The sequence below is a fragment of the Phocoena sinus genome, chromosome 18, assembly GCF_008692025.1.
Source record: "Phocoena sinus isolate mPhoSin1 chromosome 18, mPhoSin1.pri, whole genome shotgun sequence".
NCBI classification, from domain to species: domain Eukaryota; kingdom Metazoa; phylum Chordata; class Mammalia; order Artiodactyla; family Phocoenidae; genus Phocoena; species Phocoena sinus.
This window is the reverse complement of record NC_045780.1, coordinates 8,960,318-8,988,147: the sequence shown is the minus strand read 5'-3', so window position 1 is coordinate 8,988,147 and position 27,830 is coordinate 8,960,318. Positions and strand designations below refer to the sequence as shown.

The window sequence follows — 27,830 nt, the reverse complement described above, 5'->3', positions numbered from 1 at the left end:
AAAACAACAAAATAACCTTGTTCAATTTCAAGAGAACAATTAAAAATCAACACATCTTAAAATATAGACTATATTAGACTATATTAATGTTAACCTTAGACTTATGCTAAGCGCACAAGACAATCAATTTATTAGATGTATGTGCCATCTTTACAATCAACGCATCCAGTTCCCTCTTGGACACACTTTCTTTTTAAATATATTTTGCTTAAAAGTCAGAGCCATAAAGTCAAATTTTTGTAGAATGATTCTAAAAGGTCCCCCGGATCAGAGCTCGTCCTAGAGGACCAGAGCTCGTCCTAGATAACCATTTAAACATAAACAGATGTCCAACAGGCCTATCATGAAAATGAATTTTGAGCCAGAAGCAGCTGAGACAAACATTTACATTTTACTACCTTTTTCCATAGAGTAGAAATACCAAGAAAAGTAAAAGTCAAAGACAGGTGAAAAACAACATTTTCTTCCAGTATTATCTGGTTGCATGTGTCTCATTGCTATCAGAGGCTGGCGCTAATAAAGGAGAAAAGAAATGGCAGTAGAAATATGGCTATCCCTTTCACCAATCTTTATAAGCATTCTTTAACTCTAGGCTTTTCACTAAATAATTACCTACTTAAATCAAATATATGTAATTGAATTAACAGGGAGTTTCTGGGGCCCTGAACAAAGATGGCGGAGTAGAAGGACATGCTCTCACTCCCTCTTGTGAGAACACCAGAATCACAACTAGCTGCTGGACAATCATCAACAGGAAGACACTGGAACTCATCAGAAAAGATATCTCACAACCAAAGACAAAGGAGAAGCCACAATGAGATGGCAGGGAGGGGCGCAATCACAGCAAAATCAAATCCCATAACTGCTGGGTGGGTGACTTACAGACTGGAGAACACTTATACCACAGAAGTCCACCCACTGGACTGAAGGTTCTGAGCCCCACGTCAGGCTTCCCAACCTGGAGGTCCAGCAACGGGAGGAGGAATTCCTAGTGAATCAGACTTTGAAGACTAGAGGGATGTGATTGCAGGACTTCGACAGAACTGGGGAAAACAGAGACTCCACTCTTGGAGGGCACACACAAAGTAGTGTGCACATCGGGACCCAGGGGAAGGAGCAGTGACCCCAGGGGAGACTGAACCAGACGTACCTGCGTCTCCTGCAGAGGCGGGTGGTGGCTGTGGCTCACCATGGGGACAAGGACACTGGCAGCAGAAGTTCTGGGAAGTACTCCTTGGTGTGAGCCCTCCCAGAGTCTGCCATTAGCCCCACCAAACAGCCCAGCCCAGTGTTGGGCTGCCTCAGGCAAAACAACTGACAGGGAGGGAACCCAGCCCCACCCATCATCAGTCAATCAGATTAAAGTTTACTGAGCTCTGCCCACAAGAGCAACAGTCAGCTCTACCTACCAGGTCCGATGGAGAAATCAAAAGCTTTACAGACAAGCTTTACAGACAAGCAAAAGCTAAGAGAATTCAGCACCACCAAACCAGCTCTACAGCAAATGCTAAAGGAACTTCTCTAAGTGGGAAACACAAGACAAGAAAAGGACCTACAAAAACAAATGCAAAACATTTAAGAAAATGGTCACAGGAACATACATATCGATAACTACCTTAACGTGAATGGATTAAATGTTCCAACCAAAAGACACAGGCTTGCTGAATGGATACAAAAAACAAGACCCATAGATATGCTGTCTACAACAGACCCACTTCAGACCTAAGGACACATACAGACTGAAAGTGAGGGAATGGAAAAAGATATTCCATGCAAATGGAAATCAAAAGAAAGCTGGAGTAGCAATACAAACATCAGATAAAATAAACTTTAAAACAAAGAATGTTACAAGAGGCAAGGAAGGACACTACATAATGATCAAGGGATCAAATCAAGAAGAAGATATAACAATTATAAATATATATGCAACCAACATAGGAGCACCTCAATACATAAGGCACCTGCTAACAGCTATAAGAGAGGAAATCGAGAGTAACACAGTAATAGTGGGGGACTTTAATACCTCACTTACACCAATGGACAGATCATCCAAAATGAAAATAAATAAGGAAAACAGAAGCTTTAATGACACAATAGACCAAATAGATTTAACTGATATTCATAGGACATTCCACCCAAAAACAGCAGATTACACTTCCTTCTCAAGGGCGCATGGAACGTTCTACAGGACAGATCACATCTTGGGTCACAAATCAAGCCTCAGTAAATTTAAGAAAATTGAAATCATATCAAGCATCTTTTCTGACCACAATGCTATGAGATTAGAATTGAATTACATGGGAAAAAACACAAAAAACACAAACAGATGGAGGCTAAACAATATGTTACTAAATAGCCAAGAGATCAGTAAAGAAATCAAAGAGGAAATCAAAAAATACCTGGAACAAATGACAATGAAAATATGACGATCCAAAACCTATGGGATGCAGCAAAGCAGTTCTAAAAGGGAAGTTTATAGCTATGCAAGCCCACCTCAAGAAACAAGAAAAATCTCCAATAAATAATCTAACCTTACACCTAAAGGAACTAGAGAAAGAAGAACAAACAAAACCCAAAGTTAGCAGAAGGAAAGAAATCATAAAGACCAGGGCAGAAATAAATGAAATAGAAACAAAGAAAACAGTAGCAAAGATAAATAAAACTGAAAGCTGGTTCTTTGAAAAGATAAACAAAATTGATAAATCATTAGTCAGACTCATCAAGAGAGACTACTCAAACCAATAAATTAGAAATGAAAAAGGAGAAGTTACAACAGACACCACAGAAATACAAAGCATCCTAAGAGACTACTACAAGCAACTCTATGCCAATAAAATAGACAACCTGGAAGAAATGGACAAATTCGTAGAAAGGTATAACTTTCCAGGACTGAACCTGGAAGAAATAGAAAATATGAACAGACCAATCACAAGTAATGAAATTGAAACTGTGATTAAAAATCTTCCAACAAACAGAAGTCCAGGACCAGATGGCATCAGAGGTGAATTCTATCAAACATTTAGAGAAGAGCTAACACCCATCCTTCTCAAACTCTTTCAAAAAACTGTGGAGGAAGGAACACTCCCATACTCATTCTAGGAGGCCACCATCACCCTGATACCAAAACCAGACAAAAATACTACAAAAAAAGAAAATTACAGACCAATATCACTGATAAATATAGATGCAAAAATCCTCAACAAAATACTAGCCAACAGAATCCAGCAACACATTAAAAGGATCATACACCATGATCAAGTAGTATTTATCCCAGGGATGCAAGGATTCTTCAATATGTGCAAATAAATCAATGTGACACACCATATTAACAAACTGAAGAATAAAAACCATATGACCTCAACAGATTGCAGAAAAAGCTTTTGACAAAATTCAACACCCATTTATCATAAAAAACTCTACAGAAAGTGGGCATAGAGGGAACCTACCTCAACATAATAAAGGCCATATACGACAAACCCACAGGAAACATCATTCTCAATGGTGAAAAACTGAAAGCATTTCCTCTAATATCAGGAGCAAGACAAGGATGTCCACTCTCACCACTATTATTCAACATAGTTTTTGGAAGTCCTAAGCCATGGCAATCAGAGAAGAAAAAGAAATAAAAGTAATACAAATTGGAAGAAGTGAAACTGTCACTGTTTGCAGATGACACGATACTACACATAGAGAATCCTAAAGAAGCCATCAGAAAACTACTAGAGTTAATCAATGAATTTGGTAAAGTTGCAGGATACAAAACTAATGCACAGAAATCTCTTGCATTCCTATACACTAATGATGAAAACTCTGAAAGAGAAACTAAGGAAACACTCCCATTTACCACTGCAACAAGAAGAATAAAATACCTAGGAATAAACCTAACCAAGGAGACAAAAGACCTGTATGCAGAAAACTATAAGACACTGATGAAAGAAATTAATGATGATACCGACATCCATGTTCTTGGATCGGAAAAATCAATATTGTGAAAATGACTATACTACCCAAAGCAATCTACAGATTCAGTGCAATCCCTATCAAATTACCAATGGCATTTTTTACAGAACTAGAACAAAAAATCTCAAAATTTGTATGGAGACACAGAAGACCCTGAATAGCCCAAGCAGTCTCGAGGGGAAAAAAACGGAGCTGGAGGAATCAGACTCCCTGACTTCAGACTATACTACAAAGCTACAGAAATCAAGACAATATGGTACTGGCACAAAAACAGAAACACAGATCAATGGAACAAGATAGAAATCCCAGGGGTAAACCCACAAACCTAAGGTCAACTAATCTATTACAAAGAAGGCAAGGATATACAATGAAGAAAAGACAGTCTCTTCAATAAGTGGTGCTGGGAAAACTGGACAGCTACATGTAAAAGAATGAAATTAGAACACTCCCTAACACCATACACAGAAATAAACTCAATATGGATTCAAGACATAAACGTAAGACTGGACACTATAAAACTCTTAGAGGAAAACATAGGAAGAACACTCTTTGACATACATCACAGCAAGATCTTTTTAGATCCACCTCCTAGAGTAATGGAAATTAAAACAAAAATAAACAAATGGGACCTAATAAAACTTCAAAGCTTTTGCACAGCAAAGGAAACCATAATCAAGACGAAAAGACAACCCTCAGAATGGGAGAAAATATTTGCAAATGAATCAACAAAGGATTAATCTCCAAAATATATAAACAGCTCATGCAGCTCAATATTAAAAAATAAACAACCCAATCCAAAAATGGGCAGAAGATCTAAATAGACATTTCTCCAAAGAAGACATACAGATGGCCAAGAAGCACATGAAAAGCTGCTCAACATCACTAATTATTAGAGAAATGCAAATCAAAACTACAATGAGGTATCAATGCACACCAGTTAGAATGGCCATCATCAGAAAATCTACAAACAACAAATGCTGGAGAGAGTGTGGAGAAAAGGGAACCCTCTTGCACTGTTGGTGGGAATGTAAACTGATACAACCACTATGGAGAACAGTATGGAAATCCCTTAAAAAACTAAAAATAGAATTACCATATGATCCAGCAATCTTATTACTGGGCATATAACCAGAGAAAACCGTAATTCAAAAAGACACATGCACCCCAATGTTCACTGCAGCACTATTTACAATAGCCAGATCATGGAAGCAACCTAAACGCACATCGACAGATGAATGGATAAAGAAGTTGTAGTACATATATACAATGGAATATTACTCAGCCATAAAAAGGAACGAAATTGGGTCATTTGTTGAGAGTGGATGGATTTACAGACTGCCATATAGAGTGAAGTCAGAAAGAGAAAAAACAAATATCATATATTAACGCATATATGTGAAACCTAGAAAAATGGTACAGATGAACCAGTTTGCAGGGCAGAAACTGAGACACAGATGTAAAGAAACGTATGGACACTAAGGGGGGAAAGCCGTGGGGGGGGGGGCCGGGGTGGTGGTGTTGTGATGAATTGGGAGATTGGGATTGACCTGTATACATTGATGTGTACAAAATTGATGTCTAGGGCTTCCCTGGTGGCGCAGTGGTTGAGAGTCCGCCTGCCGATGCAGGGGACACGGGTTCGTGCCCCAGTCCGGGAAGATTCCACATGCCATGGAACAGCTGGGCCCATGAGCCATGGCCGCTGAGCCTCCACGTCCGGAACCTGTGCTCCTCAACGGGAGAGGCCACAACAGTGAGAGGCCCGCATACCGCAAAACTGATAGCTAACAAAACTGCTGTATAAAAACATAAATAAAATTCAAAAAATTTTGAAAAGAAAATACAGAGTTCTGTCTTATTCTAAAAATGTGTAAGCCTGACACAAGGTGTGTGTTAAGTTAGCAACTGTACTTAAAGGGCCAGTTTGAAATGAATGAAAATCAGCCTGAAGAGTTCTAATAATGGTGGAGTAGTTTTTGTCAACTCATTAAATTAATGCTTCCAGATAGCAATTATAAAAAACAAATAGGGCTTCCCTGGTGGCGCAGTGGTTGAGAGTCCGCCTGCCGATGCAGGCGACACGGGTTCGTGCCCCGGTCTGGGAGGATCCCACATGCCGCGGAGCGGCTGGGCCCGTGAGCCATGGCCGCTGGGCCTGCGCGTCCGGAGCCTGTCCTCCGCAACGGGAGAGGCCACAACAGTGAGAGGCCCGCGTAACGCATAAAAAAAAAAAAAAAAAAAAAAAAAAAAAAAACAAATAAAAGCTGTGGATAAAACACTTTTCAGAATGACTTGAAGGCAGAACAAACCATCAACAGCAGGAAGAAATTGGAAATTTGACCAGTGAAAGAAGGGAAGTACACTGGAAAAGGTTCAAATTTACACAGCTTTTCCCCTGAGGGCATTCCTAGTCTGCAATAGCATGGGCTACTAGAATTCAAGCAGAAAGTTGCAGTTTTACTAAGTTCGTGGCCACAAGTGGCTAGAAATAGAGGACAAATTCAGGAAAGGAGTGAGTCACAGCAGCAGAAGCCTCTTTCAAAAACTAATATAAACTCCTTCAGATTCTTCACTGAGCCCTGAGGTGCGTATGCTCAGGGAAGATTTCAAGGAGCTCAATGGAAAACAACAACTGGAAATCTACAAGAACTCATCAGCAATCTCAGCTGCAGCCCACTGGAGAGGAGACATGAGCCTGTCCAAGTTACAAGGGCTTAAAAAAACACCTCAGGCTTTCTACAGACCCATCTTAAAGACCAAGTCTCCACAAGTTCAAGGTGATCAACCAGTTATTTAACTATACTCATCAGAAGAAGATAAAGAGAATTTAGAGATATATCACCCATAATGTCCCACTCTACAATTAAAATTTTCTAGACATGAAAAGCAGCAGGAAGTGTGACCTACTGTCAAGGATGAAAATAAAACAGTAAATGGAAAAAAACAATGAAATACTTCAAAGGAAGAAATTAACAAGCAAAGACTTTAAAGAAGCTACTATAAATTTGTTCAAGGACTTAATGGGAAACATGGTCACAATGGGGAATCTCAGCAGATAAATGGAAATAGTTAAAAATGAAATACTAGAACTGAAGAGTATGTTATTTCAAAGTGGGCTTAGAGATATCTGCACCACCATGTTTACTGCAACATTACTCACAACAGCCAAGACATGGAAACAACCTAAATATCCATCAATGGATGAATAAACAAGATATATATTCAAGAGAATATTCGCCACGATAAAGGAGATACTGTCATTTGCAACAACATGGATGAACCTTGAGGACATTATGCTAAGTGAAATAAATCAGAGAAAGATAAATGCTGTATGATCTCACTTATATATGGAATCTAAAAAGTTGAACTCATCAACAGAGAGTGGACAAGGGCTGAGGGGGGGTGGGGGAGAATGGGGAGATTTTTGTTAAAGAGCATAAACTTTCAGTTATAAGATAAATTAAGTTCTGGGACTCTAGTGTACAGCATGGTAACTATAGTTAACAATACTGTATTGTGTACTTAAAAGCTGCTAAGAGAATAAATCTTAAATATTCTCACCACACACACAAAGTAATATTAACTGTGTGAGATGACAGATGTGTTAACCCACCTTACTGCAGTAATCATTTAACAGTACATACATGTATCAGATCATCACACTATACACCTTAAACTTATACAATGTTGCTTATCAATTATATCTCAATGAAACTGGAAAATAAGTAAATAAATAAATGGGGGGGTGGGGAATGGGCTTGACAGCATATTAGAAGCAAAATAAAAAAGAATCAGTGACCTTGAAGACAAATCAGTAGAAATTATTCAATCTGAAGAACTGAGGGCAAAAGATTGAGAAAAAAAATTAAAAATAACAAATTCACAGACCTATATTACATTTTTAAGGAAAAGAACAAGAATCTCAGAAGGAGAAGAGAGAATGGAGCAGAAAAAGCATTTTGAAAAATGGCTAAAAATTGGTGAAAAAACCAATCTGCAAATCCAATGAGCTCAACTATAAGCAGAATAACAAAAAAAAAGAAGAAAAAAGAACACATCAAAGTGCTGAAAATTAAAGACGCAAAGGAGACCAGAAGACAATTAAGAACCTTTAAGTCAACCAGAATCTATGTCCAACAAAAATATTCTTGAAAAATAAGAGTAAGCATATATATATATACATAAATAGATACACTTACTCTATCTGGGTGTGTGTGTGTGTACACGTACACACGTAAGCTTAAGACTTTAATCACTAGACCAGGACATTACGCAATGTTAAAGGAAATTCAAGCTGAAGGGAAATGACATCAGGCGAAACTTATATCTACACAAACAAAGAAAATCCGAAACAACTATGTAGTTATATACAAAACACTCTCTTGTTTCTCTCCTTAAATTCTTTAAAAGGCAACTGACTATTTAAAGCAAAAACAGCATTGTGCTGAAGCAAAAATTAACACACCAATAGCAAAAAGATTAAATGTAATTATGCTTTTTAAGGTTCTTTCATTTTACATCAGGTGGCATAATGTTAATGCTAAATGAACTTTAAAAGTTAATCATGAATACTGTAATCCCCAGAGCAGCCACTTATACAAAGCAGTACAGTTTAAAAAGCCCATTAAAGATCTAAAATATTTTTCAAAATCTGACCAACATAAAAGAAGGCAATAAGAGAAGGAAGAGAGGAGACAAACTGACAAAACACAGAGCAAAATGGGAGAATTAAACTTATCCGTATAAATAACATTAAATGTAAAGTTAACAAATCCTCCACTCAGAGACAGAGTTTATTAGATATATTTACTATTAAAAGAAGGGCGGGAGGAAGGAAGGGAAGAAGGAAGGGAAGAAGGAGAGAGAAGGAAACCCATTAAATACATGCTGTCTATAAGAGACACACTTTAAAAAACAAAGACACAATCACATTAAACATATAATAAAAAATTATACACCATAAATATAAATAGTAAACATAAGGGAACTGGTATAAGTAAACTAAAGTCAGAAAAAATTAACTTCAGTAAGAGAATTATCAAAGGTAAAAAGGTCAGCTCATCCAGAAGGCATAACAATCCTAAATGGGAATGCATCTAATATCAGAGCTTGAGGGGAAAACTACATGGAGGAAATACATGAAGCAAAAGCTGAAAAAGTTACAGGAAGAAATGAACAAATGCACAGGTATATTTGGAAACTTTAATACCCCTCTCTCAGCAACTGAAATGGATAAAAAGCAATCCACAGGCATATAAATCAGGGGGTCAGCAAACTGCAGGACCTCTGCCCATCTTTGTAAAACGAAGTTTTATTATAACACTGCCATGCCCATTCATTTACATATTGCCATGGCTGCTTTTTGCACTACAAGGGCAAAGTAGTTAAAACAGAAACAGTATAATTCACAAAACCTGAACTATTGTCTACACAGCCCTTTGCAGGACATTTTCTGACCTCAGATATAGGTGATTTAAAGAACACTACTAACCAACTTAATTGTACGAGACTATATACTACACCATACAATATGTCTCACATTTCAAAAGACAGAAATCTTACAGAGTATATTCTGTGACTACAAAAGAATTACATAAAAAATCAATTTCAATAAGCTATCCAGGAAAACCCAAAATATTTGAAAATTAAGCAACACACTTCTAAAATAATCCATGAGTCAAAGAAGAAATCACAAAGGAAATTAGAAAATATTTCGAACTGAAAATGAAAATACAACATATAAAAATGTGGGAGAAATTATAAATTTAAGTGCTTATATTTAAAAACAAAGTCTTAAATTTAAATATCGAAATTCCCTAATTAAATACCTAAATTTCCAGCTTAAGAAGCCAGGGGATAAAAAGAACAAATTAAACCAACTGAAAATAAGAGTGAAGGAAATTATCAAGATAAGCACAAAAGTCAAATTATTGAAACCAAAAGCTGTGGAAAGAAAACTGCTAAACCTGTAGCAAGAATGACCAAGGAAAGAAGAGTGTAAAGAGGGGTCACTACAGATCCTACAGAAATAAAAATGATCACAAGGGAAAATTATACTCTTTCTGCCAAAAGGCTTGATAACTTAAATAGACAGATATACTGCTTGGGGGGGAAAAGACAAAACAGAAAATCCATATAACCATATATTTACCAAAGAAACAAAACCTGTTACGAAAAATCTTCCTGCACGCACAAAAAAACCTCCATGCCTAGATGGTTACCAAACGTTAAAGAAATTATATCAATCATATACAAACTATTTCTGAAAACAGAAGAGGAAACATTTCCTGGTTTCAGAAGGCTAGTCTAACCATGCTATTAGAAGGCATTACAAGAAATGGCAATCATAGACCAATATTCCCCCCGAACACAGACACTTAAATCCTCAACAAAATATTAGCTGACCAAATTCAGAAACAGATAAAAGGACAATACATCATGACCAAATGAGATTAACCCAAGATTGCAAAATTGGTTTAACTTCCAAAAATCAATAAATATAATTCACCATAATAACAGAATAAAGCATAAAATCCATAGTCGTCTCAATAAATACAAAAAGGGGGGGACATCTGGCAAAATTCAACACCCATCCATAATTTAAAAATTAAAATCTCACTAAACTGGGAATAGAAGGGAACACGCTCCATCTGATTTCTTTTAATCTACAAAAAAATCACTGCTGACATTCTACTTAACGTTTAAAGACTATGTTTTCCCCTTAAGATGTGGAATAAAACAAGAATGTCCATTCCCGCCATCTCTTCAACATTAAATTGAAAATGCTAGACAGTGCAATAAAGTAACACAAAGAAATAAAAAGCTTATAAAGATGGGAGAAAAAAGAACAAAACTGTCTTATTCACAGATATGATTGTTTTTGTAGAGAAAATCCTAAATCTACAAAAAAAACTATTGGAACTAAATGAATTTCAGCAAGGTCAAAGAATACACACACAATTTTTAAGACAACTACTGTATCTGGATATATTATCAGAAAAAAATAAAAAAATAAAATTTAGAAAATAGCATCAAAAAGAAAAATCTTTAGGAATAAATTAACTGCAAGATCTCTACGGAGAACATTAAAATGTTACTTTAAATTGTATGTATATATGTTAATATGTTAACAAAATCATATTACATAATTGACATAGTAACATAACATTAATACGGAAAAACCTATTTCATTCAGCTGGCGTAAAGATCTTGCACAGATACATAGATACGTAAATATAAATTTGTTTATAGTACGTATCAAAAAAAAGATGACCTAAATAAAAGGAGAGGTAAACAACTGTACTAATAGTCTACTGCTGTGTAATAAACTACTCCAAAACTTCAGCAGTTGAAAATAACATTTATTTTCTCACACAGTTTCTAAGGGTCAGGAATCCAGGAGCAGCTTACCTGGTGTGTCTGGCTCAAGGGTCTCTTATGAGGTTGCAAACTGTAGTTAGGTCTACACTCAACTGAAGGCCTGAGGATCTGCTTCCAAATTCACTCAAGGCTACTAGCAGAAGGCCTCAATTCTTTGTCATGTGGATGTCTGGAGACAATATTCCACTGGTCTCTTGCATTTCTTTCTGCACATCTTGCAACTGAGGATCTCACTGCCCTTTGTTCCAGACTAACTTCCCAAAGGTGTTTATAAAGTGAACAGTTGTGGAAGATAAAGTCTCCTCCAGAGCAAAGAACAGGTACGCTTACCGCACATTAAAAAAATATCCAGGTTCCCTATGTTCGGAATTCCTCTCTTGTAATGCAAGCACTGCATGCGCAGTTGTCATCTGACCCTCTTCACATCAAGTGTGATTTGGAGCTTGAGGAACTGGTGCAAAAATGCTGAAAGTACCTTGGCTACTACTATAGCTGTGACAATAACCTGTCTTTCGATGCAGACCCAAGAGTCTCATGTCTTCTATCAGCATCCATGAAACTGCAGTAGGCTAACTTGTTAGCTTGCAAGTAGGGTAAAATCTCAGCTCCTTCACAGGCTTGACAACGGGCCTCTCTACAACATGGCGGCTGTTTTCTCCTAGAGTGACTGATGAGAGAGAAAGACTAATACACAAGCCACTGTGCCTTTTACAACCTAATTTCAGAAGTGACTTCAACCATATTATATTGGTTACACAGACCAACCCTAATATAATGTGCAAGGTGACTACAAAAGTATACAAATACAACCAGGCAGAGATCAATGGGAAGCATGTTAAAGGCTGACTACCAAATTCCATATTGTTATAGGTCAGTTCTCCCTAAATATTTTATAGAGAAACACAATCCCAATCAAAATCCCAAAAGGTTTTTTTTTTTTGTAGAAATTGACAAACTGATTTTAAAATTTATATGGAAACACAAAGGAACTAGACTGGCCAAACAATATTAGAGGATTCACACTATTTGATTCCAAGACTTAAGGTGACAGAGACAGTATGATACTAGCATAGAAGAAACAATTAGATCAAAGAAACAAGAAAGTCCAGAAACAGATCCATACATATATGTGTTCAAACATTCCTGGACAGGGCTTCCCTGGTGGCGCAGTGGTTGAGAATCTGCCTGCCAATGCAGGGGACACGGGTTCGAGCCCTGGTCTGGGAAGAACCCACATGCCGCGGAGCAACTAAGCCTGTGAGCCACAACTACTGAGCCTGGGTGTCTGGAGCTTGTGCTCCGCAATGAGAGGCCGCGACAGTGAGAGGCCCGCGCGCACCGTGATGAAGAGTGGCCCCCGCTCGCCACAACTAGAGAAAGCCCACACACAGAAACGAAGACCCAACACAGCCAAAAATAAATAAATAAACAAATAAATAAAAACATTCCTGGACAAAAACACAAAGGCAGTTCAGTGCAGAAAAGAAAACAAAATTTTTCAAACAATGGTGTTGGGATTGGATAAATGCATTTGTAAAAATGAACCTCAATACCTATGAAACTTGTAAAAGAAAACAAGGGAAATTATTTCAAGACTTGGGAGCAAGCAAAAGCTTCTTAAAACTCAAATCTATTAAAGAAAAAAATTGATTAATTGAACTTCGTCAAAATTAAAAACTTTAGCTTATCGAAATACACTGTTAAGGAAAACAAAAACTTACAAACTGGGAGAAAATACTCTCAATGCATTGATGTGACAAAAAACATATCCAGACTATATTAAGAATTCTTACACATCAATAATAAAAAGATAACCAATTTTTTTTAATGTGCAAAAAACAAGGATATTCCACAAAAGAAAATACACTAATTATTGACAATTGTCAATAACCGTATGAAACATCATTAGGTCGCAAGGAAATCCAAAATAACACAAGATACCATTTCACTTCCACTAAATAGCTAAAATTTAACAAATGATTATCCAAATGCTGGCAAGGATGTAGAGCAACTAGAACTAACACAGAGTCACAGTGAGAGTATGTAAGAGAAAACTGAAAAACTACACAGCAGTTTTTTATATAGTAAAACACACATCTGCCTGTGAACCAGCAATTCCAATCCTAGGCATTTACTCAAGAGAAATGAAAACACATGTTTGCAAGAAGATCCCTGCAGGCCTTATTCTTAACAATAAGAAACTGGAAACAATTCAAATATCCATCAACAGAAGAAAAGATAAACTCTGGTATATTCATCTAACAAAATACTACTCAGCAATAAAAAGAACTCTGACACATCCAACCTCATAGATGCATCTGGAAATATATGTTAAGCAGAAGAAGCTAGATGCAAAAAAGCACACACTGTATGATGATCAAACAAAATAATCTACATTGTTAGAAATCACAGTGCTTGGGAGAGAGGAGAACGGAATGGAAAGGGCAACCATTAAACTTTCTGGGGTGATGAGAATGTTCTTTATCATCTTTTGGTTATCAGTTACACGGGTATAACTGTCACAACTAAAAGTGAACAGCTAAAATCTGTACGTTTTATTGTATTTAATTTACATCTCAATATAAATAAATAAAAACAAATTTTAAAAATAAATTTGAGCTCATAGTATTAATTTTCCATTTTGTCTTGGGTTGTCCACATATATATTTAGTGTGTGTATATATATATGTATATATATATATATATATATATACACACATTTATGGGTTATCGGTAATTGTTACTCATCTACTATGTGCCAAACATGATGCTTGCTTACAAAATAACTGTTAAGTCCATGCCTCAAGAGGATAACAATCTAAAGCAAGGAAATACACAATAACAATACACAATGTGAGGGTTTACATTATAAAGATATACACAGGGGGGACTTCCCTGGTGGCGCAGTGGTTAAGAATCCTCCTGCCAATGCAGGGGACACAGGTTCGAGCCCTGGTCCGAGAAGATCCCACATGCCACGGAGCAACTAAGCCCTCGAGCCACAACTACTGAACCTGTGCTCTAGAGCCCTCGAGCCACAACTACTGAGCCCGTGCCTAGAGCCCATGCTACGCAACAAAGAGAAGCCACCACAGAGAAGAGAAGCCCGTGCACCCCAACGAAGACCCAACACAGGCAAACATAAAAATTAATTAATTAAAAAAAAAAAGATATACACAGGGACTTGTGAGAAGGAGAAAAGGGCACCATACACTGCCTGAAAGAAGAGTTAGGTAACAGAAAAGCCTTTTCGTTAGGTGAAGGATGAAAAGCAGGACTTCGGACATGCAGACAAGCAGGAATGGATCATTATAAGCAGAGAAATACCACGTGCAAAGACACAGAGGCAAAGAGTCTAAAACAACAGGGAGCTAGGAGCAGTTCAGTGTTTTTGGAGTTTGGAGAACCTATGGAAAAAAAGGAAATGCCAGCAAGGTAGGTAGGTACCATTCTAATGTTAAGGCATTTGCATTATAGAGGCAGTGAAGAGCCACTGAACAGCTTTAAGCAAGGGAAGGACACATACAAATCTGCAACTACAAGTATCACTCTGCTAAGAGTGTGAGAGAAAGCCTAAAAGAGAGTGAAAAATGGAAGCAGAGCTACCTGTAAGAAGGCACCTGCAACAAGCAAGTCATGTTTCCTTTTAGTAAACCAACCGCCGCACATGGACTGAAGAGAAATTCAAGAACCCCCAAAATGGACAGGAAAATGAGTGAAAATTAAAATCAGACTGTCCACAGAAAATAAAAAGAATGATCAAAACAGCCCAAACATATGAAAGGATACTCATCTTCACTCGTAAGAGAAATGTAATGACATAAATCACAGCAAGATCCTTTTTGACCCACCTCCTAGAGAAATGGAAATAAAAGCAAAAATAAACAAATGGGACCTAATGAAACTTAAAAGCTTTTGCACAGCCAAGGAAACCATAAACAAGACGAAAAGACAACCCACAGAATGGGAGAAAATATTTGCAAATGAAGCAACTGACAAAGGACTAATCTCCAAAATTTACAAGCAGCTCATGCAGCTCAATGTCAAAAAAACAAACAACCCAATCCAAAAATGGGCAGAAGACTTAAATAGACATTTCTCCAAAGAAGGTATACAGATTGCCAACAAACACATGAAAGGATGCTCAATATCACTAATCATTAGAGAAATGCAAATCAAAACTACAATGAGGTATCACCGCACACCAGTCAGAATGGCCATCATCAAAATGTCTACAAACAGTAAATGCTAGAGAGGGTGTGGAGAAAAGGAAACCCTCTAGCACTGTTGGTGGGAATGTAAATTGATACAGCCACTATGGAGAACAGTATGGAGGTTCCTTAAAAAACTAAAAATAAAACTACCATATGATCCAGCAATCCCACTCCTGGGCATATACCCTGAGAAACCATAATTCAAAAAGAGTCATGTACCACCATGTTCACTGAAGCACTATTTACAGTAGCCAGGACATGGAAGCAACATAAGTGTCCACTGACAGACGAATGGATAAAGAAGCTGTGGCCCATATATACAATGGAATATTACTCAACCATAAAAAGAAATGAAATTGAGTTATTTGTATTGAGGTGGATGGACCTAGAGTCTGTCCTGTCATACAGAGTGAAGTAAGTCAGAAAGAGAAAAACAAATAGCATATGCTAACATATATATGGAATCTAAAAAAAAAAAATGGTTATGAAGAACCTAGGGACAGGACAGGAATAATGACGCAGATGTAGAGAATGGACTTTAGGACACGGGGAGGGGGAAGGGTAAGCTGGGAAGAAGTGAGAGAGTGGCACTGACATATATACACAACCAAATGTAAAATAGATAGCTAGTGGGAAGCAGTCGCACAGGGAGATCAGCTCGGTGCTCTGTGACCACCTAGAGGGGTGGGATAGGGAGGGTGGGAGGGAGACGCAAGAGGGAGGGGATATGGGGATATATGTATATGTATAACTGATTCACTTTGCTAAACAGCAAAAACTAACACACCATTGTAAAGCAATTATACTCCAATAAAGATGTTTTTTAAAAAAAGAGAAATGTAAATTAAAACTACACTGAGGTACCATTTTTCACCTATCATATTGGCAAAAATCCAAAAAGTATCATTGTATACTGTTGCAGCAAGGCTATAGGAAAACAACTACTCTCGTGTATACATTACTGTGACAACCCTCACGAAGGACAACGGAACTAAATCTATCAAAATTATATCCTACAACCTTCATGAAGGACAACTTAACAGTATCTATCAAAATTGTATCCGCTTTATTCTTTGACCCAACAATTCCACTTCTAGGAAGTTAATCTAGACACACTTGCATGTGTACAAGATGATATATGTACAAGGTTGTTCATGCAGTATTTTTATAATAGCAAGAACTGGAAACAATTTAACTGTCCATCAGTGGGCTAGTTAAATTACGGTCCATAAATGAACACTCTGCAGCTGTTGAGAAAGAGAGCACACATACTAGCACTTTATATACTAATACAGAAAGATCTCCAGGGTATACTGTTAAGTGACATAAATAAATAAATAAAAGGCAAAGCAGTTAAAGTTTCCAACATTAGTGTAAAACATGTGTTGGGGTGAGAGGAGGCGTGGGGTGGGATACATATACTTGTACAGGGTTGTATTTTTTAAACCCCAGAAGGATATATAAAAAACCCAATAATACTAGTAAGCTATTGTAGAGGAGTCTGGGAATTTTACAGATGAGGAAGGGTATGGAAAAGAGACTTTTTTCTCTTTTTGGTTTTTTACTTTTGAAGTATTACTGTGCAGATAGTGTTAAAAAAAAAAACAACTTTGAACTACTGTATCAGAATCAACAGGATTTGTTAACTCATTTGATTTGAGAAGTAAAGGAGACAAGAGAGATCAAGATGACACCCAAGTTGTTGACTTGATGACAAACCTAGCCATTCAACTTAAAAAAAAAATTGTATTAACCAATGCAGATGTTAAAGGATAAAGGAAGGCAGCTCAGTTTTGGACATGTACTGGAAGTGTCGTGTCTGATGGCATATGAGAAAAAGATAGGAAATTGAGAAGAAACGTTAGGGATATGGCTGTTAGCAGAAGCCTTGGAGGAAAAAAAGGGAAAACATTTTATATGAGCCTAATTTACCTAGGAATTATTTATGCTGTAAACCCAATTAACCCAGAGAATAAAACTAAAAAGGCAACTAACTCAAAGTGACAGCATAAGGCCACATAATCATACCCTTTTCTCACAGACACCAGGCTCTCACTAAAAGCTTATTTATTTGTTACATTTAGATAACTTCCCAAGTTCACAACAGATTAGAAACATCAAAAAAGGATGCGGGTGAGAATTCCCCAGCGGTCCAGTGGTTAGGACTTGGTGCTTTCACTGCTGAGGGCCCGGGTTGGATCCCTGGTCCAGGAACTAAGGTCCCTCAAGCCTCGAGGTGTGGCAAAAAGTAAATAAATAATTTTTTTTAAAAAAGGGTGCAGGTGTAGCTACCAGAGGCAACCATTTGGCAGCAGCATGAGGCAGCAAAAAAAAAAAAAAAAAAAGATGGGAATACCACCAATACCTCAAAAAAGCACAGCATTCTTCAAGGGCTCTTCACAGAGCCAGAGTACCATATTTTATCATCTAAGACTTGGCCAAAATGGTCCCTCCTTTAAGAAGTTTTTCATGGTTCCTACACTCTTAACCTAAGTAATTAATCTCCCTTTAACAAATTTCCAATTTCAAGTATGTTGTTTACACCTTCCCAAAAGCACTTTATTCTGCCTCGTTTTATAATTATTTTACAATTATAACTGGTATAACTGGTATTTTGTGATACCAGTCTCCTTCCCACTTGAATATAGATCTCTTAAATAAAGGTGTATCTTTCATCTTTATATCTCTGAGCACAATTTCCTTACATAGTATAGCATGCAAATATCCATTCAACAAATATCCATCTTTGCCTTCTCTAAAGTGTTGTGAATGGACCTGCCACAAAGAGAGTCTCCCTGCCCCAAGTTATAGTTTTCTATTAAGGACTTACGTACTTGTCACCAAGGGAAGCATCTGGCCTGCCTTATATCAAAAACTAATTTAAGGGGTGACTGGAAGTGACCGCTAATGGGTTTAGGGTTTCTTTTATAAGAGACAAAAATATTCTAAGAGCAGACTGTGGTGATGGTTGCACACACCTGCGAATGTACTAGAAGTTGATGAGCTGCACAGTTTCAATAGGTGAACTGTATGGAATGTGAATTATATCTCAATAAAGCTGATTTTAGAAATGAGATACCTGCTATTATTCCCCACTTCACAGATTTAAGAAACTGAGGCTTGGCAATTAGGTAATTTATCCACGGTGACACAACTAGCTAGTGATGGAGGGAGGATAAAAACCCAAGCAGTCTTGACTCTATGTCTATACGCTTAACCGCCATGCTCTTCTGCTTTCCTCAGCAAAGGACTTCACTTATCAAGCATCATATTAAATGCCTAAATATGTTCCTACTGCTGTTCAAGTCTTCAATGCTAGTGACCTTCCAAACTACACGTAGGACTGCAAAGCCTTGACCTAATTATGTTACACCATGAAGGTAGAGGAGAAGGAAAGCAAAACGCTGAAAAGAAAGGGACCAAAGAGACAGAGGAGGGGAAAAATGTACTCAAGATCTATATTTCAAAGCTTTCCATTCTGAGCATAAGACTACATGAAACATTACTACTGCTTGACTGCTGTCATCAAAGTTGGTGGGCAGGCCTAATTCACCTGAGCTGGGAGCTTCCTGGACTAGGTCTGCTGAATCCAGGGTTTCTTGGCAAAAGAGACATTTTAGGCCAGATAATTTTTTGTTGTGGAGGGCTGCCCCACACATTGTAGGATGTTTAGCAGCATCCCTGCCTCTACTCACTAGATACCAGTAGCACCACTCTTCCTGCCCCCCTCCCCCACCCCCAGTTGTGACAACCAAAATGTCTCCAGGCATTGCCAAAGGTCCTTGGGCGAGGAGCTGGGGAAGGAAGCGGTGTTCAAAATCACCCCCATTTGAGAGCCACTGGCCTAGACTAAAGGTAAAGTTGAAAAAGGGCCAGCCATTTGATATTAACTTGTGTATATAACTGGAGACAAAAACTTTTTTTTAACCAGCTTTACTGAGACATCTTTGACACATAAAAATGTAGATATTTAAGGTATACAGCTTGTCTTTTGATATATGTATGCACTGTGAAAAGATCACCACAATCAAGCTAATTAACACATCTCTACATACTTACCATTTGGGGGGGTGGTTGGGATAGGTGGTAACAGACAAGAGCCTTTTAAATCAATTGCCTCCCAAGCCTACTAAGAAAAAAAACTTATTTCATTAAAAAAAAAAATGTGAAGCTGGGGTGGGGGCAGCATGTAGGGATTAAATAGGAACAAAGCTCATGTAGTCATGCCAACTTCTGCACAGGTCAGCATGTAAGGCCCCTGAAACTAGCAGAATATCAACTATAAAGAGGGACTACTAAAGATCAGAAAATAGATCTAAAGAACATTAGAAATGAGAACTGCTCCCTTTGGTTTGAAGAAAAATCAGTTTCCCTTATAATAAAAACTAAGTGTTCCTCATCTCTGGAAGAACTGAAATATCAAAGTCAAGGTTGCCACCCCACCAGGGAAGAGGAGCAAGTCAAATGACAGTATAAATAAAAATGAAATGACAGTTGGGGCACAAGGGGGGAGTGGTGAGACAGGACAAGCAGACAGTAGGAGATAGAGCTTACCCTATATGAAATTACTTGCCCTGACTCTCAAATCTCCCTTCCTGCCTTTATATAATCTTCCATTAAGACCAAGTTAAGGGCTTTCAATACTTAACCTCTGGTTATTGTTCAAAGTCTAGCACTGCAGCCTCTCCATTCAGAGCACTGCTCCCCCTCAACGTGCCACGGGCTCTGAAACCTTATTTCTCTCTAAAAGTTCCATCTCCCTCAAACCATTTTAGATGGGAGGGGAGGGGTGCACAGATAACTTAATCTACTCAATCTAAAGTGTGCGCTGCAAGTAACCTCTGCCCAATAAGCATACAAAAATGTTTTCCCCTCCTCATAATCAACAAAATGCAAACCCAAAACAAGATACAAACTTCACATATCAGATCAGCAAAAGGCATAAAGTTTAATAAAGCCCAATGTTGGCAAACATGTAACAGTCACAGTCATATACTGTCGGTTTGTGTAAGTAGTTACAACCTACATACCACTCAAAAGGAGTCAGAATAAATTGTGGTGACACATGCATATAATACTCTAATCATTGTTTAAATTATGTTGATCTATATGTGCCAATATGAGAAGAGCTACATGACATCAACTACAGAAAAAAGTAAATTTCAGGAAAAAAGTAAACAATATAGCTTTTAATAACAAAAAAATGCAGTAAGTATAATACTATTTGCATAAATTTTTTGAAAAGTAAATTTTCTGAAAACTGTTAACAGTGGATTGATTACCTTTTAGGGGGAAGAGATAAAGTAGCTTTTATTTTTATTTTCTGTACCACAAGAATTTCCTTATCATATACATGTATAACTTTTAACTTAAAATATACAATTCTTTAAAGTACTCTGTTCCCGCCAACCTTAACAACAACTCTCACTACCAACTCTCCATACGCCCCCCAACCCCCATCCCAATATCTGAAGGTTAACTGAAATTGCCTGGCAGAATTTCAACTACTTAGGGATGCATTCTGTAAATACACTTTGGATATATATCTGGGACTTTTCTTTAAAAATCTCTTCCCTTACTTCTCTAAAACCACCTCTGAGATGAAAGGGAAAAAGAATCCCTACACTGCCCAGGGAACCACAAACTCTTGTTTCCTTTTGGGCCCCCTAACCATTCTCTCCAAGAGAGAGACAATGCTTGTGGTCATAATGTCTCCTCCTTCACTCTCCCACATAAAGAGCAACCTCAACTGTCACTGAAGAGGGAGGAAGGCCTGGCCCTGGTAGAATCTCTTAACAGCAGGGATCCTACTCTGGTTTTTCTCAGCTCTCATCACCTTGGTGCAAGTGGCAAAACCACCACTCGAAACTTCCATAGGGCAGAGTCTCTGTCCTGTTTATTACATCATCCATGGTACAGTATATATGTGAAGCTTAGTATTTGTTCATTTTAACTGAATCAGGTCAGAGCAATCTCTGTCAAAGGGAAGCAAGTTAGTGGAGTACTTCTAGATCATACTTCTAGATCATGGTCCTTTAAAGATGCCTCAAATTAGCTTCCCGCTTATCAGTCTTTCCTCCACTCCCCTTAGCTGACTTATAAGTTTTACACAGCTAAACCAAGTATTTCTAATCACTGCTTATTACTGATGTCTAATCATTAGAGCACAATAACTATCATGGATATTTTTAAACATCTCAGAGTAATGGCTTTAAGATTTAAACAACTAAATTTAACTAATCTGAGTTTAATCTTCACGATTTTCTCACTGAGCATGATCACCCCTATCAACTGAAACAATTACAGCAAACTTATCCTTAATTTTGAACTAATCAGTGAGAAAGAGTTATAAAACCTTTTTAAGTATTGGGGAAAATGGTTATAACCAGGTGGTTCATGACAGTACAGTGTGAGGAAGAGCTGACCTCTACACTCCAAGGAAGCACAATTTTGAACCATTTGGCAACTTCTTAAATTAACTTAAAAAGTAAATATGTTCTCAGAGAAATTACTGGGTTTATTGTTAGACTAAGTATTTTTGGAATTTTTAACATTTCCAAACAGGAATACTCAAACCAAATACAATTTTCTCCAAACACCTACTGTAACTGGAAGCGAATGACTTGTGTAGCAAATTGAGTTTAAAAGTAAAAAAAAGAAAGTAAAAACTAAAAAAATAACACATTCATGCACACATGCATCTTATAACAAAATAAAGTTCAACACTAACTTCCAAATTACCCTGGCTTACAAGTTTAACAAAGAATAAATAGGGCTTCCCTGGTGGCGCAGTGGTTGGGAGTCTGCCTGCCGATGCAGGGGACGCGGGTTCGTGCCCCGGTCTGGGGGGATCCCACATGCCGTGGAGCGGTTGAGCCTGTGAGCCATGGCCGCTGGACCTGCGCGTCCGGAGCCTGTGCTCCGCAACGGGAGAGGCCACAACAGTGAGAGGCCCGCGTACCGCAAAAAAAAAAAAAAAAAAAAAAGAATAAATAAATGCCTTGTCAAGTATTGTTACACAATGAAAGATCAAGCAACTCCAGGAGACAGAGACATGCAAGAGGTTATCTTCTGAGACAATTTAAGTGGACCGAATCCTGGATAGAAATTATTAAAACCAGACTCTGAAACAGATGGTTAACCTCGAAACTTTCTTGGTTGAATGAAAAAAAAGGGGGGAAAGGAGAAAGAGAATAATATGCTACCTGGCAATAATTTTAAATATTGCTTAAGTCCTGAATAAAACAATACAGACCACGTGGATACTTCTAAGCCTCCAGGAGATGTAAGGGCTGCCTCAGTTCCACAAGAATATGACTGTGACTTTGAATAAATCAATCAAGTTACAATCTGAACCTAATTTCTCATGCATATAATGAGTTGGAGATCATCTAAATTTCCTTACAGCTCTCTAACACTAATAAAGGAAATACAAATTTATTCTTTTCTAACATAGTTTATATACAGTACTTGTCATCCAACCGAAATCAGTGAGCTCTCCTGTTAGTTCTAGGCACACACGATCAAAAGAAGTAGCACTGAAGAAGCCACAGGACAATCCTAATCTCCAAGAGGGAGAAGCAGAAAGAACACAATCTCCCAAAATACTCCCCTCTACACAAAGTTCTGGGTACCATTCAGTCTTTACCAGGGTAAGCCCTGTCTAATACAGCGTATCACTTTATTTTAGGCTTAACAAATTATTGACAAAGCCTGGTCCTCAAAACATGACTCTTTGTATCCATTAAAGTTGCAAACCATTTTAAAATAAATTTAGAAATTAAAACTTTTATCCAACAGCCAACTCAGTAGAACTACTTGTCAAATACGCTTAGTACAAAACATTCCACGACAGCAAGGATCACTATCTTCACCACGTTACCTCCTCTAATTCTTGGGAAAAGTGAGGAAAAAGGCATAACCAGACAAGAATGAAAGTGACAGGAAGAGTACAAAAGCCACTGTAAAAAAACAAAGTTAATACAAGGAGAATCAACCTCAACAAAAAAGGAGAAAATAAGAAAGGGCACAAAAGTTCTTTAAGAAAAAATAAAGGCCAATACAAACACTACCTTGTCATTTAAAATACTCACACATTCAAGTAAAACCCAGAGTATAATTTTTTAAACCATCAAAAAAAGCACACACAAAAAATTACTATTTCAGTAATCAAATATCTAATGTGCACCTTTTCTATATACATTCGTACATTTATTTTGAAAGAATAATGTTCTTATTTAAGGTTTTTTTTTAAAGAATAATGTTCTCAATTTTTTTTTTTACAGTTAAGGTTTTCAAAATAAATCTACCTTTCTATAAGAAGTTCCATGTTGAAACTGTCACCTACATATTCATCACTATAAATTTTAATTAGGTTTTCTGCTATCACCAGACGATAGCAGATTAATCGTTCCACAAACTGACCTGCACACACCAGAGGAATGCTCATCTTATTGTCTAAAATTGCTAACATCTCCGACATATGTACTGCATAAATCAGTGTCCTTTCTAGCCCATATTTTGCTTAATACCATTTTTGTGCTTTTAACTATGTTACTTGACTACTGCTTACGTAAGTATAGAAAATGCTCTATCTTGGAACTTCATCTACATGTGTTGAGAACAATGATTATACTGCCATTCAAGTTTTAAATAATTATGACTTACAGCTCGCCTCATATATAAACATACTTGAACTTTTATAAGTTATTAGGAAGACAGTAGAAGACCTCCAAAACTCACTCAAGACCGCAGACCAACCTTCGAACGTAAAGGCTACATCCAGTCTCCCAAACGGTTTAACAAACAGGGTTGGGTAGGGTCGTTCAGGACAGTACTGCCCATCCATCATTTCATAACAGAAGTGTGAGAAGAGCGTTCAAAGCACGTCCTTCAAAATCAAATAAAGGGTTCCCTTTCGGGGGTTGGTTAGGATGCCTAAACGTGTCAAGTAGGCAGGGACCTGCTCTTTCAAACCCTACCCCGAGTTTACACCGGCCGCGAAGGAACGCAGGAACAGGCAACTCTGAAGCCGACGAGGTGCAGCGTTTCAGGGTTCAGACTCATTCCCTCGAATAACTGTACCGCGGCTTAGCGTAGCTTTAACGTATATACCAAAAGGCAACAGCAGCAAGAAACCACAAACAAGCGTTTCCTCTCGACCAGAAACTTTTCAGGTGTCACTAAGATAAGAGACTGCAAAAATGTCAACTGTACAGCTGCACACCGTTTGCATGGTCGCTCCGACTCCGAGGCTTCCGAAAGGAAAGCTAGAACTCAGTGGTGGCCCGGGAGAAGCCACTCCAGCCCGTGCTGGACTCTTCCTCAACTAGGTCCTCGGGTGCCTCCAACACCAGCTCCAAGAGGCGCGGTAGGCGCGCTTTATCTCCCACGACTGGCAAGTAACAGGATAAATATGTCACTCGGTCGGCCCGTTGTCGTCGCCCGGAGCGGAGGCTGCGCGGCGTGGGCGACCCAGCGGCGGGGGCTAGGGCGCCGAGGCCCGCACACCGCCCCGAGGTCAGCCCCGACCCGCGCTCCCCGCCCCTCGCCCGGAAAGGGGAAAACCCGCCCGCGGGAGGATTCAACAGGAGCGCCGCGCCGCCCGCCTGCCGCCCGGGAAACAGCCGCCGGGCTGCCGGGCGCTGGGGGAGGGGCGGCGGGGCGCGGGCGGCGGGGCGGCGGGCAGCCGGCGCGGACCCCCGGCCGCGCGCCAGGTCACCGCCCGCAGCCCTCGTCGCCGCGGGCGCCCCAGCCCTGCCAGGGCGGCAAGTTTAATTTCCAGAAGCTGCGGCTGAGCCCGCGGCGTGGAGGGAGCGCGCCGGCCGTGGGGCCCTCCCCACCCCCACCGCAGAACCCGGCCCACGCCCCCGGCCCGCGCCCTACTCCTCCCGGCCCCGCCGCCGCCAGGCAGCCAGCGGCTGCAGCCCCCGATGCCGGGAGGCGAGTCTCGGCTGGCAGGCGGGCGGCGCTTGAGCCCCGCCACAGACTCAGCCGCGGTGGCGGGCGCTGAAAAATGGAGCGCGGCGACCAGAAGGAAGAGACATTTTCTTCCCGTTAACTGAATTGCTTCCTACCTCCGGGTGGCCGACTCGCTACTCCTCTCACTCCGCTGCTCTCCGGGATCCGCCGCCGCCGCCGCCGCCGCATCCAATCGCCTCCTCCCCCCCCTCCCCTTCCGCAGCCAGCCCGGCCGTTCCTCCTCCTCTCCGCTTCAAAATGGCGCCAAGCGCTATTCGGCGGCTGCTCCAATCGAACCGCCGCGGACAGCACCCGGGGGCAGGCAGAGCGCCGCGTGGGTGCGCAGCGCCCCCTGCCGACCGGACAGCCTCGCGCTCGCGCGCGCGCTCGCCGGCCCCTCCGCCCAACTCCCTTCCGCCCCGCCCCGTGCGCGCGCGCGTGCCCGCCTCCGCTCCGCCCCGCCCCGCCCGTCGCGCGCGCACGCAGCCACACGGGCACGCCGCCGCTGTAGCTGCGGTGGCAGCGAGACCGGCAGCTGTCAATGCTTTCTCGCTTCCTTGACTTTTGCCGAAAACCACATAAATTGTTATATATCTCTAGCCTTACAGATAAAAGTTGGGAATTTTTTAAAACAGTGAAATTGAGTACTAATGTTGTGCGAAGTAAATAAAATTGGTGTTTACTTTGCTCCTTACTTGGGAACTCTGACCTAGTCACCTCAAAATGCCATAAAATAGCTTTTTTCTCCACTGTGTGTGTAATGTCTTTACTTAATCCCACAGCTTTCCCGTTTTCAGGTATTGTTTAGGTAGCGGGTGGAGGGACGTAGTAATTCCATCTGTAACAAAGCATTCCATTCATTCGTTTTATCACAGCTGTCCTTATCGGAGGAGAAACAATCTAAAGACCACAAGGACGCTTACCAGAAGGTGGGTTTTCTAACCCCCTTCACCTCCAGGAGTTGCCACTCCTCCCTGCTGCAGCTGTGAGGGAATATGTTAAAAGTTATCTGGTGATTACTATTAGGATGGAGAGAGGCAAAAATCTTTAAGGCCTCAGTGAAGTATAGCTGCTAACCAAAGAAACTATGCTTCATGCAACAGCAAATGGATTTACAGAAATTAGTAATCTAAACCTTCATTTAAAGCAACAGTTTAGGAAAACTGGAATCTGAAGTTGGTAATAAAAGAAAAATAAATTTCTGTGTTTAGGGCTTTAAAAAACAACCAAATGTGGGGGCAGGGTGTACATGGGAAATCTCTGTACCCCTCTCTCAATTTTGCTGTAAACATAAAGCTGATCTAATAAAAGTAAAGTCCAAAAAATAACCAAGTTGTAATTCATCAGGAGCAGTATGTGGCACCCATCAGCCCACACTTCTACTGGCTTTACACTAACAAAAGATTATTTTCCTTTCCGTTGAGAGAGGCAGATGAAAGAGACAGGGATGAGAAAGGCACTAGGATTTCCAAACAGGGAGAATAGCAAGAAGGGAAAGGATGCCACAAAGGGAAATTAGGGTAAGGGTTCTGAGATGACCTTTGCCTACAACACAGCTCAATGCCAGAGCCAGCAAAGGCAGTTTCCTGCTGACTTTCTTTCTTTTTAAACATTGTTTTAGAGGTCTCATCTTGTTAAGCACATTTAGTTCCTTAAAGAGTTTTTGGACCATCTTCTTACCTACCTAATAACTAATGGTACTCCCGATCTTCTATGCAGACACTAGACTGAAATTCTTAACTTTTTTTATTCTGAAGAACTCTCTGGGATCTTTGGGGATATTGTGTGTATGTGTGTTATCGAAGATCATTTGGGTAAATATACAGACTTGTTAAAGTCTTCTTGGTTTCCTTGGAGTTATAACAAATAGCATAGGTCACCATTGTGACTGAGGTTCTGAGCTGCTGGCTGAGAATTCCTGAATGCACTGGGCAGAACAGCCAAAGCAAAGACTGTTCACTCTTATCCATGGTCAGCACTCAGCAGTGTGTGCAGTCCATGGGCCTGATCTTGGTTAACGGGAGGAAATTGCATTTAGTTACACTGTAAATCCACACTGTCCGAAAGAAATATGATGTGAACCAGGTATGCAACATAAAATCTTCCAATTTTAAAAAGTGAAAAGAAACCAGTGAAATTAATTTTAATAACATTTTATGTTATTAAACAGTATATCCAAAATATTGTCCTTTGCACATATCAATATAAAATTTTATTAATGACATAATTTACATTCTTTTGTTCATCTTGTGAATTTTATACTTAAAGCACATTTCAATTCCCATTAGTCACGTTTCAAGTGCTCAATAAGTACAT

General features: G+C 39.3%; 1 protein-coding gene across 8 annotated transcripts in view; it reads right to left on the bottom strand.

The window, feature by feature from the left end:
* The window catches only part of PDS5B (PDS5 cohesin associated factor B), a 199,772-nt gene extending 173,992 nt beyond the window's left edge, over positions 1-25,780 (bottom strand). For 4 of the 8 annotated variants that reach the window (XR_004346677.1, XR_004346678.1, XM_032611239.1 and 1 more), the window contains exon 1: positions 25,631-25,747. The gene's annotated coding sequence lies outside the window, so the exon portion shown is untranslated. Of the gene's footprint in view, positions 1-24,780; positions 24,949-25,630 lie in introns of all 8 variants that reach the window. The other 4 variants (XM_032611241.1, XM_032611243.1, XM_032611240.1 and 1 more) reach the window with 3 other exon arrangements.
* Between the last annotated feature and the right edge of the window lie 2,050 nt (positions 25,781-27,830).